Source organism: Branchiostoma belcheri, unplaced genomic scaffold, assembly GCF_001625305.1.
Source record: "Branchiostoma belcheri isolate BF01 breed outbred unplaced genomic scaffold, Haploidv18h27 scaffold75, whole genome shotgun sequence".
NCBI lineage: Eukaryota > Metazoa > Chordata > Leptocardii > Amphioxiformes > Branchiostomatidae > Branchiostoma > Branchiostoma belcheri.
Genome location: NW_017804409.1, coordinates 116,081 through 132,675, shown reverse-complemented (window position 1 = coordinate 132,675; position 16,595 = coordinate 116,081). Strand labels below are relative to the sequence as shown.

The 16,595-nt window shown below is 40.6% G+C and overlaps 1 protein-coding gene across 2 annotated transcripts in view; it reads right to left on the bottom strand.

Moving 5' to 3' along the window:
• Positions 1–218: 218 nt before the first annotated feature.
• LOC109485420 (glutathione S-transferase-like) overlaps positions 219–16,595 on the bottom strand; it is a 31,260-nt gene continuing 14,883 nt past the window's right edge. The window contains exons 9-10 of one of the 2 annotated variants that reach the window (XM_019789024.1): positions 4,417–4,472; positions 219–499 (exon numbers count right to left, since the gene is read on the bottom strand). The gene's annotated coding sequence lies outside the window, so the exon portion shown is untranslated. Of the gene's footprint in view, positions 500–4,416; positions 4,473–13,015; positions 13,841–16,595 lie in introns of those variants that run through there. The other variant, XM_019789023.1, reaches the window with a different exon arrangement.

Below are 16,595 nucleotides of genomic sequence, written 5' to 3'. Positions count from 1 at the left end.
TGTTTCACAACATCCGTCGTTTTGATGATCTGCTATCTTCATCATGGCAATTACGGTAGGTAAGTATTTAGTCTCTACCAGACTAACTACGCTGGCTATATATAGGAGAATATTTGCCAGGGGAGTTTGGCCGCCTTGTAGGTTTGACTGGACCGCACAGGGAAAGAAACAACCTCCCCGCGGCCGGACTCCCGTGGCCAATTTTACTCTCTTTTTTGCCGAATTCTACGATCCGTATTCCCATAGAAAGGCCTGGTGGAGGCTAGGTAAGTATAACATATATACAGGAGTTGCGTAATGTACAAAGTTGGTTTGTGACAAAATTAAGGAGGGGGGTACATGTGTATGCCTAGAAAGAAAGTCCAGTTTTACAAGACGTCAGAAGAAGACTGTCTCCAAGAAGACATAGAACAGCAGACACAAGATGCCGATGATAAGGAAGTTGATGACCAACAGCTGGATACTCTGGATTGTTGATGAGTCCATTTTGCCTTCCTCCCTGCAAAGTTGTGACAAGAAACATTCTTCAGACAGGCTTCAGAGAATAATAGTAGTACATTTTACAGGTAAGAGCATAGCCTGGTCGTCATTTGAAAGAGAATTCCTGGTTTCTTTGATAGAAAGGTGAGAATCAGACTACCACACCAAGTAAAGTAGACAAATACATTATATGCATACAATGTATACATATATATTAAGATCAAAATTATGCAATGATATGCGTAAGAGGTCTTAATTGCACATAGCTGGAAGAAGAAAGAAGTCATTGCTGTGAAGATAGCAACAGGGCAGATAAAACTGCGGACGGAACGGAAAGGGGCAAAAGGCTGCAAATATGAAGCCTAAAGCTAGAGAACGATGAATGAGGGTCTGCATGTCGTTTACAAGCGTACCGTTAATCGTAGCCGGCCGGGTTGTTGGAAAATTATCCGTGAAGCGTAATTGATAGCTTTGATAACGTAGCGCGTTATTTGTTATCCTGAATTCATAGTCAAAGCTTTATGTTATTGCCGACCCTACGAAATGTTCCATAAAGCGTTGCCAGTATCCCGCCCACGCCCCCCCCCCATGCAGACCCTCATGGTTGTCAGCCGCCATTGGTTGAGAAACATCACGCGTTAATTACGTTAAATTGGACTCGGCCAGCGGTGATTTCACTTAATGGCACGTTCTTTACCGGACACACATATATAGCACGCGGTGATGTCGTCCTCTTCTATGCACATAGTTTGCAAAGAAAAAAGTCAGCAGCAGAGGACTGACTATGCGACAGAAGAGAATGGCGAACAGCAGCTGGAAAGGTGGCAGTACCTTTGTAAGTTGTTTCTTCGACCTTCCTCCCATCCCTGCACCAAGGCTTCATGGGATCTTTGACCACGCCAATCAGCTTCCGACCAGCCATCACGTGGTCCAACAGTGTGTTCTGATTGGTCATTAACTAACCCTTCAAATTTTTGTCATCAGTGCACATCAGTTCATATGAGACTGCTCATAGGCATATTTTAACAACCAGTACACCAAAAAAACTGTTGCTTCTCTGTAACGGCGCTCTATGCGAATCATTAAGAAGTAGGATCTGAATCGTGTCTACTATTAGACTATCCGTACACTGTAAATTTGTTCAGATTCAACCACCATTTTCTGGCTCTGACAACGTACAAATATACTACAGTGACACATTCACTACCATATTGACTTGACTGAATTTTGCCTTTGGCCAGGCACGTTTTTTTTAAGTTACAATGTTTAACTCATTCTACATGTAATCAAACATTACATATCTAGTAGTGACATCTATTTCTTTAGAAGAAAAATGTTTCGAGGAAAACATAGAAGATGACACACAAACAGGCGATCACCAAAAAGTTGATGATCAAACTCTGAGCGTTTTTGATGGTATCGGTGTCCATCTTGCAGATCTTCCAGGCAGATTCCCTCTTTGATACCAGTGACAGTTGGCTCTAGAAAACAAAATGGTGGCCGTACGTACATACCCTCTGGAAGTAGCGTACTACGTACTGAAGCAGGTTTTCTCTGCATATACATGTAGTTTCTAACACAAATCGGACTCAAGTCTTTGTCAAGGTTCTTTGAACACAAACTCACTAGGTCACCGACATGTACATGTAGTTCGGATGTTTTACAGCACATACATACATGTATAGAGTTGCCTGAACAGCAGGTCTCATTGAACAAAATGCAAATCTTGGTACGGAACCAGACATTTTGCAAGAGGTACCAAAGAAGCCAAATACAGTTCAGACCTGTTTCAGAACTTATACCATCTGGTACTATTGGAATCATAGGGGGATGGATCGTAGGGAATTCGCCAAATTTGTCAATGACACATACTACACACATACAAGGGAAACAAATACTGTAGACTCACATAAACATTTCAAGACCACGTCTAAAATGCGGTTTTAACTTTAATGTCCCTTTTTACGTATAGGTTAGACGTCAACGGGAGTACAACATCACATTACAATATCCTGTGATATTGACAGACTTAAAGAAAACGCAAGAAGGAAGTCAACAGACCAACAAATGGACACAAAACAAACCTTAAAATGTTGCTTTACAATCTTCATGAGGAAGACAGCACAAAGAGGAGCATTCGGACGGAAGTATTGTTTTTGGTTGCGTTAAGTGATAGTTTGTGTGTATGTGTCGAGTCCGCGATTTCTTGTTCTATTTTAATCTGTTGAGTATTGTTGAAGTTCAAAGTAATTAAAGAATACAATGAGAACACCATGATATGTATCTTAGTACCTGCTTTTCTCAAATAAATTTATTTGACATGTCCGGCAATAGTTCAGGTCAATAATGTTTTAGATCTTGTGGTAAAAGCTAAAACCAGTTCCAACCGCACGTTTAAATTGTTAGGATTTTGCCCATTGCATTTACATGCCAACATACATGCCTTTGAATTTGCTTACAGATCTTAGTCATAAATGTGAAGCATCTACGTATCCTAAGAATTCCCACAGAGAACAGCACCTATGTTAGATAGGCGTTAACATATCTTTAAAACAACTAGCTATAGACCCGAAGAGCTAGAAGAAGAACGTCTCCAGGAAGACGTAAAAGACCAAACCCAAGATCCCGATGATCAGAAAATTGATCACGAGAAGTTGAACCTGCTGGACTGTTCCTTTATCCACTTCCATGTCCCCTTCTCTGGCTGCTCTTCGATTTTACGGTTAAAAATTTGTGTTCTATTTTCTTGCAGATTCGAGGGTTTGCGCGATGACCGTCCACGGTGTTTTGAGGGTCTTGTCTTGTGACACTCAACAGACAGCACCCCACGTCTTCTATACACACAAATACAAACAGGGAGACGACACAAACAAACAGGCAGCCGTCAACATTTGAAGTCACCAACGACGTCGTTTGTCAGTACAGGAATGAGTTGACTGTTGCCTGGTCACATGAACGCAAGCGTCAGAGCTTAAGTCAGAAAGTCTGCAGCACTGAGCTATACAGCGACTGAAGCAGCAAATAGGAAAGGGCAGTCCGACTGGTCGCTGTGTTTATACGACAGAAAATGAAGCCTGCAGCTGCTAATTATAAGTCAGGAAATGTAGCACTGAACTGCACAGCAAAATGAAGCAGCAAGAAGGCAAGGACAGTCCGACTGGTCGCTGTGTTACAACAGAAAATGAAACCTGCAGCTGCTAATTATAAGTCAGGAAATGCTGTAGCACTGAACTGTACAGCAAAATGAAGCAGCAAGTAAGGAGGCAAGGACAGTCCGACTGGTCGCTGTGTTTATACGACAGAAAATGAAGCCTGCAGCTGCTAATTATAAGTCAGGAAATGCTGTAGCACTGAACTGTACAGCAAAATGAAGCAGCAAGTAAGAAGGCAAGGACAGTCCGACTGGTCGCCGTGTTACAACAGAAAATGAAGCCTGAAAAGCACTAGCTCTGATTGGACACCAGTGCACAATAGCTAATGAAATGTCGTCACCAACCAGTTGAAGGCCTAGGGCGCAAAAACTTAATGTTCCCAGCAAATGTACGCCGTAAGTAAGAAAGGGTAAAGAAAAATGTCAGGAAAGAATGATGATAAGAAAGCGGTTATATACTTGATAGCGTCTGTCTAGTCATGGCATGTATAATGATAGGGTAAACAGTCGTCTGTAAGGTAATAGCGTTTTTGTCAACGTGTACAAAATATAGAATAGTTGTATGCGATACATACATTATTAAAATGTTTACGAAATCCAAACAGCAACAACGAAACAAACACATAACATTTGAGTCAAAACACAAAGACACCATATGCAGTGACAAAGACACCAACACTATAGTAAAGGGATTTACATATATAAGCACGCATTATACATACACGCACATTGACTAATATTTAGGAGCGTAAACGTGTAAAACGTGTAGTGTTTCATAGACTTACCAGAAATCTTTCTGGCGTTTTCAGCTGGTCAGCCTCTTGCCGGACCTGGCTCACGTCTGTAAGAAAGAGTATGGAGTATTCGTAACGAAACGGTAGTATCTTTTAGTCTTCAAACTTCAGTCCACAATGAAATAAAGATTTCATATACATTACATAGTATCATACTCTAACATCCACACAATGATATGGTAGAGAATAAGACTCACCTAGTAAATCTATTGATCATAATGGGTATTGATAAGATACTTCCGGGACGGAAGTATTGTTTTGGGTGGCACTATTTTATGCTAGGTTTGTATGCTTGGCTTCCGAAGTGAGTAGTGAGGGTTGGGTTTCACTTGATTGACAAGGGATTGACCCGGTATGCCCTGGGTTCATGAATGTGGTCGCCAAGAATGTATGAAATACTAGTATAAACTATGGTGTAATAGTGGAGTAAGTTTTATCATTAAATCGTATGAATAACACTGTACACTATCTTATACTAACGAAACAAGTAGATTCGAATTCAGCCAGCTAAGGAATGCAAAGTAGTTGACTTCCCATTCGCTTTACAAATGAAGGTTTATTGTAAAGTATAAAGATGTTGGGTTCCTCAGACGTTCTTTTGCACAAAAAGCCATATGTCTATCTCCACTGCTTGTACTTTCCAGTCTATATCTATAGTCTGTGCTGAGTCCTGGTGGTTTTGTGTTCGTGTCCAGTTTCAGTTTTCGTACTTTGAACTTTTTGTATACTCTCTTGATCTGATTTGTTAGATCAATGTACTTCAGGAATACATGTATAAATTATGTATATATACGTATTTCTGCTATGTTGTTTGAAATGAATAAAGATTGAAATATTAGAATATTACAATTAGAATTTGGACATGTTCTTTGAGACTTAAACTTTAATGAAACCACCCTATGTTGATGGCAATACAACCCCGATGTGTTACAATAGGATAATCTCTTCTCATACTTACACAATTTACATAATGTATATAAAATATCCAAGTAGTATATAGTTTACTCTACTGTGTGCGACTCAACATCGTAATGAAATAGAAATAAGCATAACATACATTACTAGTACGTGGGTCAGGAATTACGACAAGGCGTTTTTACAGGCAGACAACGGACACAACACACAGAAAAAGACGGACACCAAGGAACAGACAAGCTTTAATCACAACGTTGTTGACACTCTAAGCACCATATTTGACTTTCATTTTTCGTGTTTCAAAACTACGCTATCCGTTAGCACCATTGTATTGTTTATGGTCTGTTTCAAATCCACTTTTTTTTTACAGCAAGCAATTTTTCTGTACAGTATATCTTCATCGAGATGCAGCATGCTATGGGAAGGCCACTTTCATTGTAAATGCCTTGAAAATAAGGCAAATTTAAGTTTTTCCGATCAAGTACAAACTCATTTTATCCATAAGCTGTTGTGCTTGGAAACGTAACTATTCATACATCATTTACTGAAACAACAGGCTCATATGACACTATTTTTGTTTAACTGTGGTGCCCAATGTCAGCCATTGCAGCCTGCGTATCCCACTGTATTGTGATGTTTGCAATTCCAATAAAACAATACAAATGACATAATACTGTTTGAGAAAGACATAAGTTCCCCACCCACTGCAATAGCTGTGAATCTAAGGCATGATGCTTCAGCAGCCTCACTGACACTAGAAGAAGAACGTCTCCAAGAAGATGTAAAATACGAAACACAAGATGGCGATGATCAAGAAGTTGATCACAAGGAGTTGGACCTGCTGGATGGTCTGTTTGTCTATCTCCATGTTTCTTTTGACTCCCAGATGAGTTTGGGTACTCTTAAGGTCCTAATTCACTACTCTTAAGTTACTTTCTTGGGTCTACGTCTAGAGGGTTTCACCACAGGTTAGGAAGCTCTCTTCAGGCAAGAACGTCTCTCACCAGAGTTCTTGTGTGACGTCTGCTGTTGACCAGCCTATACCTTACATCATCACACACAAAGATGAGAGCATAACATGTTCACAACAAGTCACGAAAGCGCATACAGATCTTGGCTTGAATTGGGATGAATATATTTCCATCGTTTCCGCATTCCGGGAAATATAGTTATATGTTTTCAATATGTATTGACTCTCTTTGTTGTCTCAATTCAAGCCAACAAACATACAATCAGATAGAGAAGGTCTGTCTGTGCTTCAGTCTAGTCGTTGCAGCAGCGTCGGTACAGCATTAGGCCATGGCTGTTGTACAAGCCCTAAATGAAAACTTTTAAGGTTTTCTGTATACAAAACAGCATGAAGCGTTGACGGGTGAAAACGTTGAAGCTGCGGACGAATCAAAAATCAAAATAGCCCATAGCAAAGTGAAAATTCTAGCACCGTAATGTTGCGTGGCAGCATGGACACTCAGCACGACTTGAGTGGAAGGGGGTCAGTGCAGTTTGCTGTGATTCAAAGGCATCCTAGCCAAAAAGACACGTATAGAGGCAATAGCCATGCAATGAAAAGTTTAAAGGGGCATTATGTGACTTTTTGACAATACAAAAAGTATATTTTCTTTTCTTTACATAGTACATTGGCTTAACCCTTTAGTATTCCAAAATACTCTGCAACAGAAAATACAACATCCTTGCTCCTTAGCTTAGAAAACTGTGAATGATCTTCAAAACCTCTAGTCACACTAGTCTGGTGGCAGAGACCGATAAGCGTGCAATGCGGTCCATATAAAGTTTTTTTGTTGTTTCTATATCTCTGAGGTGTGCTCTTTCAGAATCTGAATGATGCCACTCTGTCATCCTTGGGCAATTCGCACAATATGCAAATTAAGGCGGCCATTACTGAAACTCCAGTTTTCGTCAATATCTCAGTAACTACTCATGGTATCAGAATAATTTTGGTGTCTATCCCCATCTTTTGAGGGATAACGAATTAAATTAAGCCATTTCAGTAAAGATAGAACCATTATTTTTTGCTACATATGCAAATTTGGGCCGCGCAATATGCAAATTAGGGCGGCCATTACTGAAAATCTGTTTTTCGTCAATATCTCAGGAACTACTCATGGTATCAGAATAATTTTGGTGTCTATCTCCATGTTTTGAGGGATAACGAATGGAATTAAGCCATTTCAGTAAAGATCAAACCAGTTTTTTTGTGCTGAATATGCAAATTAAAGCCGCACAATAGGCAAATCAAGGAAAATCTGTTTTCCGTCAATATCTCAGTAACTACATATGATATTATAATATCTTTGGTGTCTTTCCCCATGTTTTTTGGAATAACTATTGAGGATAGGACATTTCAGTGGAGATCAAATAGATATTTTTGTGCTTAATTTGAAAATTTAGGCCGCCATTACTGAAAATCTGTTTTTCGTCAATATCTCAATAAATCTCATGGTATCAACAATACTTTTGATACAATACACATACATTTGTACTATACACATGTTTTGAAGGCTAAATATTTAGAATAAACCATCCCAGTATTGATCACACCAAAATTTAATGCAAATTATGCAAAAACTAACCAGTATATAGCATGGGCGCCTGTACCTCTGAACACTGATAGGAATGTTAATAAATGATACAATCTGTTCAAAAATATTAGACCCTTCATAAGCTCACACCTGTGCCTTACCAGCGTCTGTGTACAGGCAGAATAAAGCGCTAACTTGACGTCCTGAATTTTATGTCAGCGTGGCCAGCGTAGAACTTAAGTTGAATTCTTCTTGAGTCCCGGACAGGCCAAAGAAAAATAGCCCGGTAGCCGCGGGGAGTCCCACGGCTGAAAGTGTCAAAAACAGCCCGGGAACTACCCGCCAGGGACTTTTTTTTTACAATTGGGACAAAAGCTTAACAGATCTCCAGGAAGATGACCGGCGGCCGCTCAAAAGTGCACAGTCCTAATTAAGGCGGAGGATGGGACCCTACCACTGTCTTAGGGGGAGGACAAGCTTGTCAGGTGGGCAGAATACTTTTCAAAAAGTCTTAAACCGCTCAAGCCATACCTCAGTAGCATTAGTCTTTGATGAACACCTACACCCATTACCTGTTGAGATCGAGGACATCTCTGAAGCTGAAGTCAGTCACCAGGCATGAATGGCATCACTTCAGAGATGCTGAAAGCCGAGGGTGACTGTGTTGTGAGATGGATGCTTTTCTGATCGCCGTACATCGCAAACGCTTTAATAGAACCATAGCCGTCTTCCCTAGTACGCCTTCCCTGGAATAAAGCTGGCATTCAACGGCGATCACAGGGAAGTGCTGGAGGACTGGAAGAACGGATCAGTAGTTCAGCTGGAGTCACATGTGAAACGGGGCCTGCTCGGCATGTTCTCGGTGTAGACGCCGGCCGGCGTCATGAAGCCGAGCGTACGCCGGCTGTCAGGGTCACAATTGAATTTTCCTTTACGGCTCCCTGTCGGGGCGCTGAGGCGGCTTCTATGTAAAATTCACAAAATTTTGGTCCCCTTGACGACCGGTTTCTGTTGGGGACCCGTCCGGTGCCCAGTCAGTCTTCTGTCAGACCTGTGCGGGATGCAATAGGGTGCCGACTAGCTCTTGCATTCCGGCCGGGTAGCTACAGGGTCCCTGGCGGGGTCAAGGGGCGATCCTGGCAGGTCCCAGGCTGGTACGCCTGTGGCTGGTATGGTGGGTTCGCCCCTGGTTGATGCGCAGACCCGTGTATGGTCACTATGACTGACTGATGATGTAACTATGTCGAGAACAGCACATTACCCTCTATATTGTCTATAACTACCTTCTTCTGAACAATTCAAGCACAGAACCACACACGTGACTTCATAATCTTGGACAGGTGCCTGTGCGTGACCCGGCGGCTAGGTTACGGTTTGGTCCGGTGAGGTTACGGGGTCGCTTCGGCGTACCTTGCCCGCCGGGGCCTGAAGTGACTTTAAGTTGAGTCAAATCTATTTGGCGACGTCGCGGGACCAAAAAAATAGGCCGGCAGCCGTCGGGAACCCCGCCCATTGCCTTCCAGGTCCCGTTCCGAATTCGGTAGTGCCAAAACACAGGCCGAAAACGAGCCGAGCGGGCCCCTTTCTTGAATTGTGACATACCATTAGGCTTAAAGTGTATATTCCAAAGAAGGGAAACCTGAATGAATGTGATAACTTAAGGGGACTGACAATTCTTTTTTATACAAGTGAAGGTGTATACCAAATGCCTCCTGAACCACATGAGAGATGCAGTAGGCAAAGTCTTCTGGGAGCTGCGAGCAACAAGCTAGCTTTCGCTCAAAGAGATCCTGTGCTGAGCAGATCTTCACCCTGCGGTGGAGGAAATGTGCTGAACTGCAAACCCCTTTAGCTATCAGATTCATTTATTTCTGCAAGGCGTTTGATAGCATCTAAAGTCCCTCTTTATCGTGTACAGTTATGGACTGCCAAGTAAACTTATGTATGCAGTTAAACAGATATACTGAAACTCGAAGTGTTGTGTACGGACGGTTGAAGGAATCTAGATACAGCTGGTGGTTTGAAGACGGATCCTCCAAGGTTGTGTCCTGTCACCGATCCTCTTTCCCGTGGCTATCGACTGGGTACTTGGGAAGCAACAGGAGAAAGGGCCGGGGGTAAAGTGGGTTCCAGAGACAAAGTTTGCCGACCTTGACTTTGCGGACGACATAGCGGAAAACGCCAGAGATCTCCAACCCCTAGTGACCAACATAGTCCGTCTGCAGACAGCATTGGGCTCAGCATCAGGGCCATCAATTAACATGCTCCTCTTAGAAGTGTGACCATTGACGAGAACAAATTGAAAGTGGCGGAGAACTTCACCTACCTTGGGAGCTCCACCAACAACAAAGGACAGATGGACAATGAGCTAGACTGTAGACTTGGAAAGGCCTCAGCAGCCTTCAACCAGCTTGACTTTGAAACCTACTATGTGGAAATCAGCCAAGAAAAGAGAAAAGAGACTGGAATCACTGCATGCTTCTGATAGTGAATGCGTGAGGAAGATCTTAAGCATCAGACGACAGGACTTCATACCCAACACAGATATATGAGCCAGAGCTAACCAACAGCCAGTGTCTACAATCATACGCAAGCGGCGTTTCATGCAAGAAGACGTCTGCCATCTAGACTTAGGTAAACTTGTCTTTCAATATTGAACAGGTTTTGGGTCAGATAAACTATACCAAGGCATGTGCGTTTGCATGGAACATGGGTCGGAATTAGGACCCCTCCTTGCTGGCAGCCAGGTGCGTCAATAACAGACAAGGCCCAAATTTGCATATGTAGCAAAAAATAATGGTTCTCTCTTTACTGAAATGGCTTAATTTAATTCGTTATCCCTCAAAACATGGGGATAGACACCAAAATTATTCTGATACCATGAGTAGTTACTGAGATATTGACGGAAAACAGATTTTCAGTAATGGCCACCTTAATTTGCATATTGTGCGAATTGCCCAAGGATGACAGAGTGGCATCATTCAGATTCTGAAAGAGCACACCTCAGAGATATAGAAACAACAAAAAAACTTTGTATGGACCGCATTGCAAGGTTCTTCAAAAATCGGGGGTTTGGCAACCGGACTACACCGTACATATGGTATTGTCCACTGCCAGTGGTTCTTCCCTACCTCCCAGTGGGGAGTCAGTTGACAGCTTACAAGTTTCTGAGACCTCATCGTTTACCAGATTTTTTTATCTCTTTTGAAGGGATAATGACTATAGTTTATTGATGCCCAACAAAATAGACTAAGTTCATAATTAAATTCAACCTCATGTAAAAGATATGAGTGTTTCAAAAGAAGCCAATGGCGATAGATGCCTGCAAGGCTACTAATGGTTGCTTTTGTAATTTGATCGGGTTTAGGCAACTATTATCAGACCTGTCTGACATGTATCACTGTTGTTTATGTATCCATTCCCAGACGTACCTGTCAGACTTACCCAGGATATAATCATGTAATAAATTTAGATGAAATTAGACTTGGAGTAAGGTATGCAGGGCTACTGTAGAAAGTATTACTGTTTTAAGGTACTGTAAAAGTAAGCATACTTGTACTACAACCTTGACGTTGTTATCATTTAGTCCTAATTTATGGATATGATGCTCTGTAGTGCTTAATATATGAAGCCAGTTAATGTCATATTAACGACTGATATATCATCATTTTTACACAACTTCAGACCTGTGCCTAGAGCTATTTTCTTGTTATGTAAATGGTTGAAAACCAATGTAATACCAAATTAAAGTTGTTTGGAACTAGAAGTAATGGCAGAAGTGGGTATTGGCAGAATGAAAATCCTACGTTTCACTTGAAGTCTATGAAGTAAGTTAAAAAATCTGGTGTTCACAAAAGAGTGATGTTCTATAGGCAAGAAATATAATTTCTGTTTATTGCATGTTTCATTTCATGTGTATGTGTATATTTTGTAAATATTTTGTCACTTGGTTATCAATAAAGTTTTGAAAAAAAGATATACAGGGCTCACTCCACAAAAAGTTAAATGTAACAATACCGGTTGATACACAGGAAATCTACACTGGTGCGGTTTAACGCCGAAAGCAACCATTATCAGACTTAACTGGCATTTACTGTCATTGGGAAAACACAATGCTAGTGCTCTCAATTCTGACTTAGAATTGTATCTACAATGAACTTCCCGTGGTGGTTTTGAAAGTTCAAGCAATATAAATTTGAGTTTTTTCTGGATAAGTTTAAAGCTTTTTTCTATCATCATTTTTAATTCATTTCCTGTGATTGTTTCTGTTTATAACATTACACTCTTGACATACACCATTATTGCAATATCACTTTCAAGTTATTTGATATTTCTTTCCGATTTAGACAGTCACCTACCATGTATCATGTGTTTGGATAGATGATGGCTTGATGGTGTAATCAGGACATTAACGTGGAATCCACAGTTGCCAGGGCCCACACTGGCCATCTCTACGGCACAAAGTCTAGTGTACCCCGAGGAAATTTTGCCTCAGCTCCCTTGAAAGGCCCTTTAACAACTAGGGCTGTACATATATAACCACGAGAGAAATATCCCCATCAATTGTACACAAGCTACATTTTCTTATATTTAGATAGCAAAGAATATTTCATATATCTCATGCATGTATTACTAAGTATTAAGCCATAAAATATAAGCTTTATCACTACGCTTACAACTATCTTTAGTTGTAATCGTTTTTTGTAATATCTTGACCAATCCTGCCAGAATTTATATATTTGTTTCACTTGTTCATTGATTAATTATGTATTCAACTTCTATATGAAACTCGTGCGTTGCTTGCTTGTATTACGTATTGTCTGGTGGCGACATGAATATAAGTGTCACTTGAGTGTGTCGCGACCACGTCTTGTCACTGTATGTTTCAATGTTTCAATAAAAAAAACTTAAGAAGCGAGACGTTGAACCTCTACATACTTGTATACATTAGCCTTTGTAGATGTAGTAGACGAATTCAGGAAGGCAACTCAGTATAATTCATCGTGGTTGGCTCAGTTGGCCAGTCGAACATAGGAGCTTACAATGCCAAGGAATCTTTGTCTGTTGCCCTGGGCAGACTGTTGGCTAGGTTAGTAGGGCATGGCAACGGCAACGACAAGAAAACAGACGGAAACCAACAAACAAAGAGCTTTAATTACAACTCTGATGGAAATGTGTCAAAGAATATCCGACTCTTGAGCACCATTGTTGAAAGAGTTTGCTTCTGAATCAGTTATTGTGTGCATTTCTACATAAACAATGTTGTCTTGTCTAAATCTAGTATCCAAGGATCATGTAAGCGCCACAAGAATTTATCGTCTCGTTCTAAACCTTCTGGGTATCTTGCTATGGATCCATGTTCTAGTTGGAGGGCCATCTTTGCCGTGAGGGATATCTCCGTCCTTCTTCTAACTAAAACATTCTCTGCTAAAGCTACTCTTTCGGGCATATCCATGGGAATGCCTTAGACATGGAGTCATCTATCTAACTAAGCCCAGTCTTCTTTTGACTATGTTTGGCAAGGCGTAGGTGCTCAAACATAACTTCATTCTTTTATAATCGCATGCTTACACTGCAATGTACTGAAGCTGTCCATTACACTATGGGCCTGCAATGGGTATTCTTTTGTATTACATCTTTTCACATGTATAACACACGACATACAGTCAGTTTCTTACACAATGCAAGGTCTATGCTCATGGCTACTAACTTAAGACATGTTGCTTTGAGCAGGACAACGGATACTAGAAGAAGAACGTCTCCAAGAACACGTAGAATACAAAACACAAGATGGCGATGATCAAGAAGTTGATCACAAGGAGCTGGACCTGTTGGACGGTCTGTTTGTCCAACTCCATGTCTCAGATACTACTTAATATTCTTAATATTCGCCTTAAGTCTTGCTGCCTTCGGCTGAGAAGGTCTTGTCTCTTGCACGACGCCTGCTCTCAACCAGCGTACTTGATAATACCATCACACACAAAGATGAGAACATAACATGTGCGAAACATGTTCACGAGAAAAGAGAAGAGTCCCGGCTTGAAATGGGAAGTAAAGAGTGACTTTTCAAATTCAAAATTTTGGATTTTTTTTCGTGTAAAGACAGTGTTATGCTCTTGAATGTCCCACCTCAAGCCACTGAACATACGACAAGCGATCGGCAGTCAGTCGGGTGTCCTGGTCAGATTGTTGCGGTGATGTGCTATGACCGTGAGGCTCTTGCGCGTGAAGCCGTCTCGGCTATATATATATATATAGCGAACTGGTAGGCTGAGCTACATGTGAAGGCCCGGTCACATGAGGTCGTGCGATAGTCGTACAATTGGCATTCTTGTGATAGACAATACTTAGCTGTCTTGCTACGGGGTAAAGGTTTTACGAGCAGGCGAAGAAGGCCCATTTTGAGTACCCATTGGTGAAAGCATCTAAACCAACTGAAAACAGCCCTTTTCTTGGTACGTGTGGATAAATGCTGGCATTTTCTAGCTACTATAGTACCCATTGGTGAAAGCATCTAAACCAAATGAAAACAGCCTTTTTCTTGGTATGTGTGGATAAATGCTGGCATTTTCCAGCTAGAGAGTTATTTCGCTTTTTTATTTTGTTGAAAAAAAGACAAGACCTTTGGTCTTGTTTTGGCTGCCTGGTAGAGCTGTAAAAGTAATGCCATGTTGTTGTGTTTTGGTGGTGTACAGGGGGGTCAGAGGTCATGCTCTCAGTGTTTCCATCTATCGTACTTATTTTCGCTGATTAAAGAATGACATTTTTTGCCTTTTTTAAAATCTTTGGACAATTTGGAGGTTGAACTACCCTGTCAATGTGGGTTTGCAGTAGTTGAACACTCAAGTAGGCGATTTTTGAAATGGTGGTCTGTACCCAGTACGGAAAACGCTATCTCGGAACCTTGTCGGTGATTGAGTCTGTCAACCACAGTCTGGTTGAAAATTTTGCGGTATGAAAATCATACGACAACCTACGACGGATGTGACCGAACCATAGCTAGCTACAAGCTTCGGAAACCCCAGCAAAAAAATCGCGCGATTTTTTGAAAGCGCGAAAACTTTGAGGCTGTATATTATGTAAATGAAGCCTGGGAGAATGTGTGTATAGAAGTTTATAAGAGAGCGTGATTCGTAAAAGCGCGAAAATGTTGAGGCAGATGAAATCAAAATGACCATAGCGACTACAAAGCTTCATGAGGCTGTGTGGCAGCGTATACATGAACTGTATAAAAGCTTAACGAGGGCCGAAAGAGCTAAGTAGCTATCAACTGCAACTACTAGTATATGAATATTATATCATCATCATCTAATAAATATAATATTATGATATTAGAATTAAGTATCAATTTCAAATTGCTAAAAAAAGCTGAAAAGGTATATAATATAAAACTATAAGATTAAATCTTTTAGTATATAATATAAAACTATAAGATTAAATTTTCAAACAATTTGTTTTCTTTTTTAAAATATAAAATTGATGCATCAATATGAAAAGTCCTGATTCGTATGTAAGGCTTTCCAAATAAAGGGATCATTATGTCTTATAAGTACCTATCGAGACTCCTAGCTGGACACAACTGTACTTCAGACTACTTTTATTATCTTATAGATTATTCAATAGATGCGCCAAAAAGCAGTTACTCAAGCAACCAATTGCAAAATCATATCTAGTTGCTTGAGTAACTGCTTTTTGGCGTATCGTATTAGCTGGTTGCCTAACCTTCATCGACGTATTCAATAGATGATTATATATTTCTACACCAAAAAGTGGCCCCTCTAATTAACGAAAATATCAATTATATGATTAATTATTAGAAATAAAGCATGATCGACTACCCAACATATAGAATCAGCTAGACTAAATAGATAGAAATAGCAGTAAAGGAATTTTGAAATTATCCTCACTCTTCCGTAAGAAATGATGGCAAAGCCCGATGTTGTTAGGGCATACCGCTGTGAACAGCATGTGGTTGTAGCCGTCAAGCCAAAGTGTTGTTGTGCAGTAAACATAAACATTGGGCGCTACATTGTCACAAACATCTGAACAAATCAATAGCAATACAATCTAACACATGTTGGAATACGGCTGGATATAGTTAAATTTCTGTATACATACATAGATATGTAGCCTCCTGTGTATACTATTTGGTTGGCTCGTAGTTTTCTGTGGCTTACGTATTGCAAGGAATAGTTCTGGAACGGAAGTATTGTTTTCGGTCGCGTTAGTTGATAGTTTTTGTGTTTGTGGCTCCTGGTTTTCTGTTGGCTTATATATTGCAAGAAATAGTTCTGGAATGGAAGTACTGTTTCGGTTGCGTTAGTTAATCGTTTGTGTGTTTGTGTCGAGTCTTTTTAGATTGAGTTTCACTGGACTGATAGGGTGATGAACTCGGTATGCTTTTGGGGGTCATTTGACCAATGGTGTAGTAGTGGTAGGAGTAGGACGCTGTGTCATACAGACATCTGAGTAGTAATCCATTGTGTGATGTAATTCAATCGGGTATTACCACCTTATAAAACAGTATTACAAAACATTCACGGATACCCACTACAATTCCAACTGATCTAGAAGTCTGAAATCTGTGACTTTGTGTTTGCACTGTTTTCTAGTCGATAGAAAGATTGACGTATTGCGTGGCCATATTAGAAGGTCTGCACAGGAGGCTATCACATACGTAAGGACGTATGTAAGAAAAATGCAGAATAATTGCCA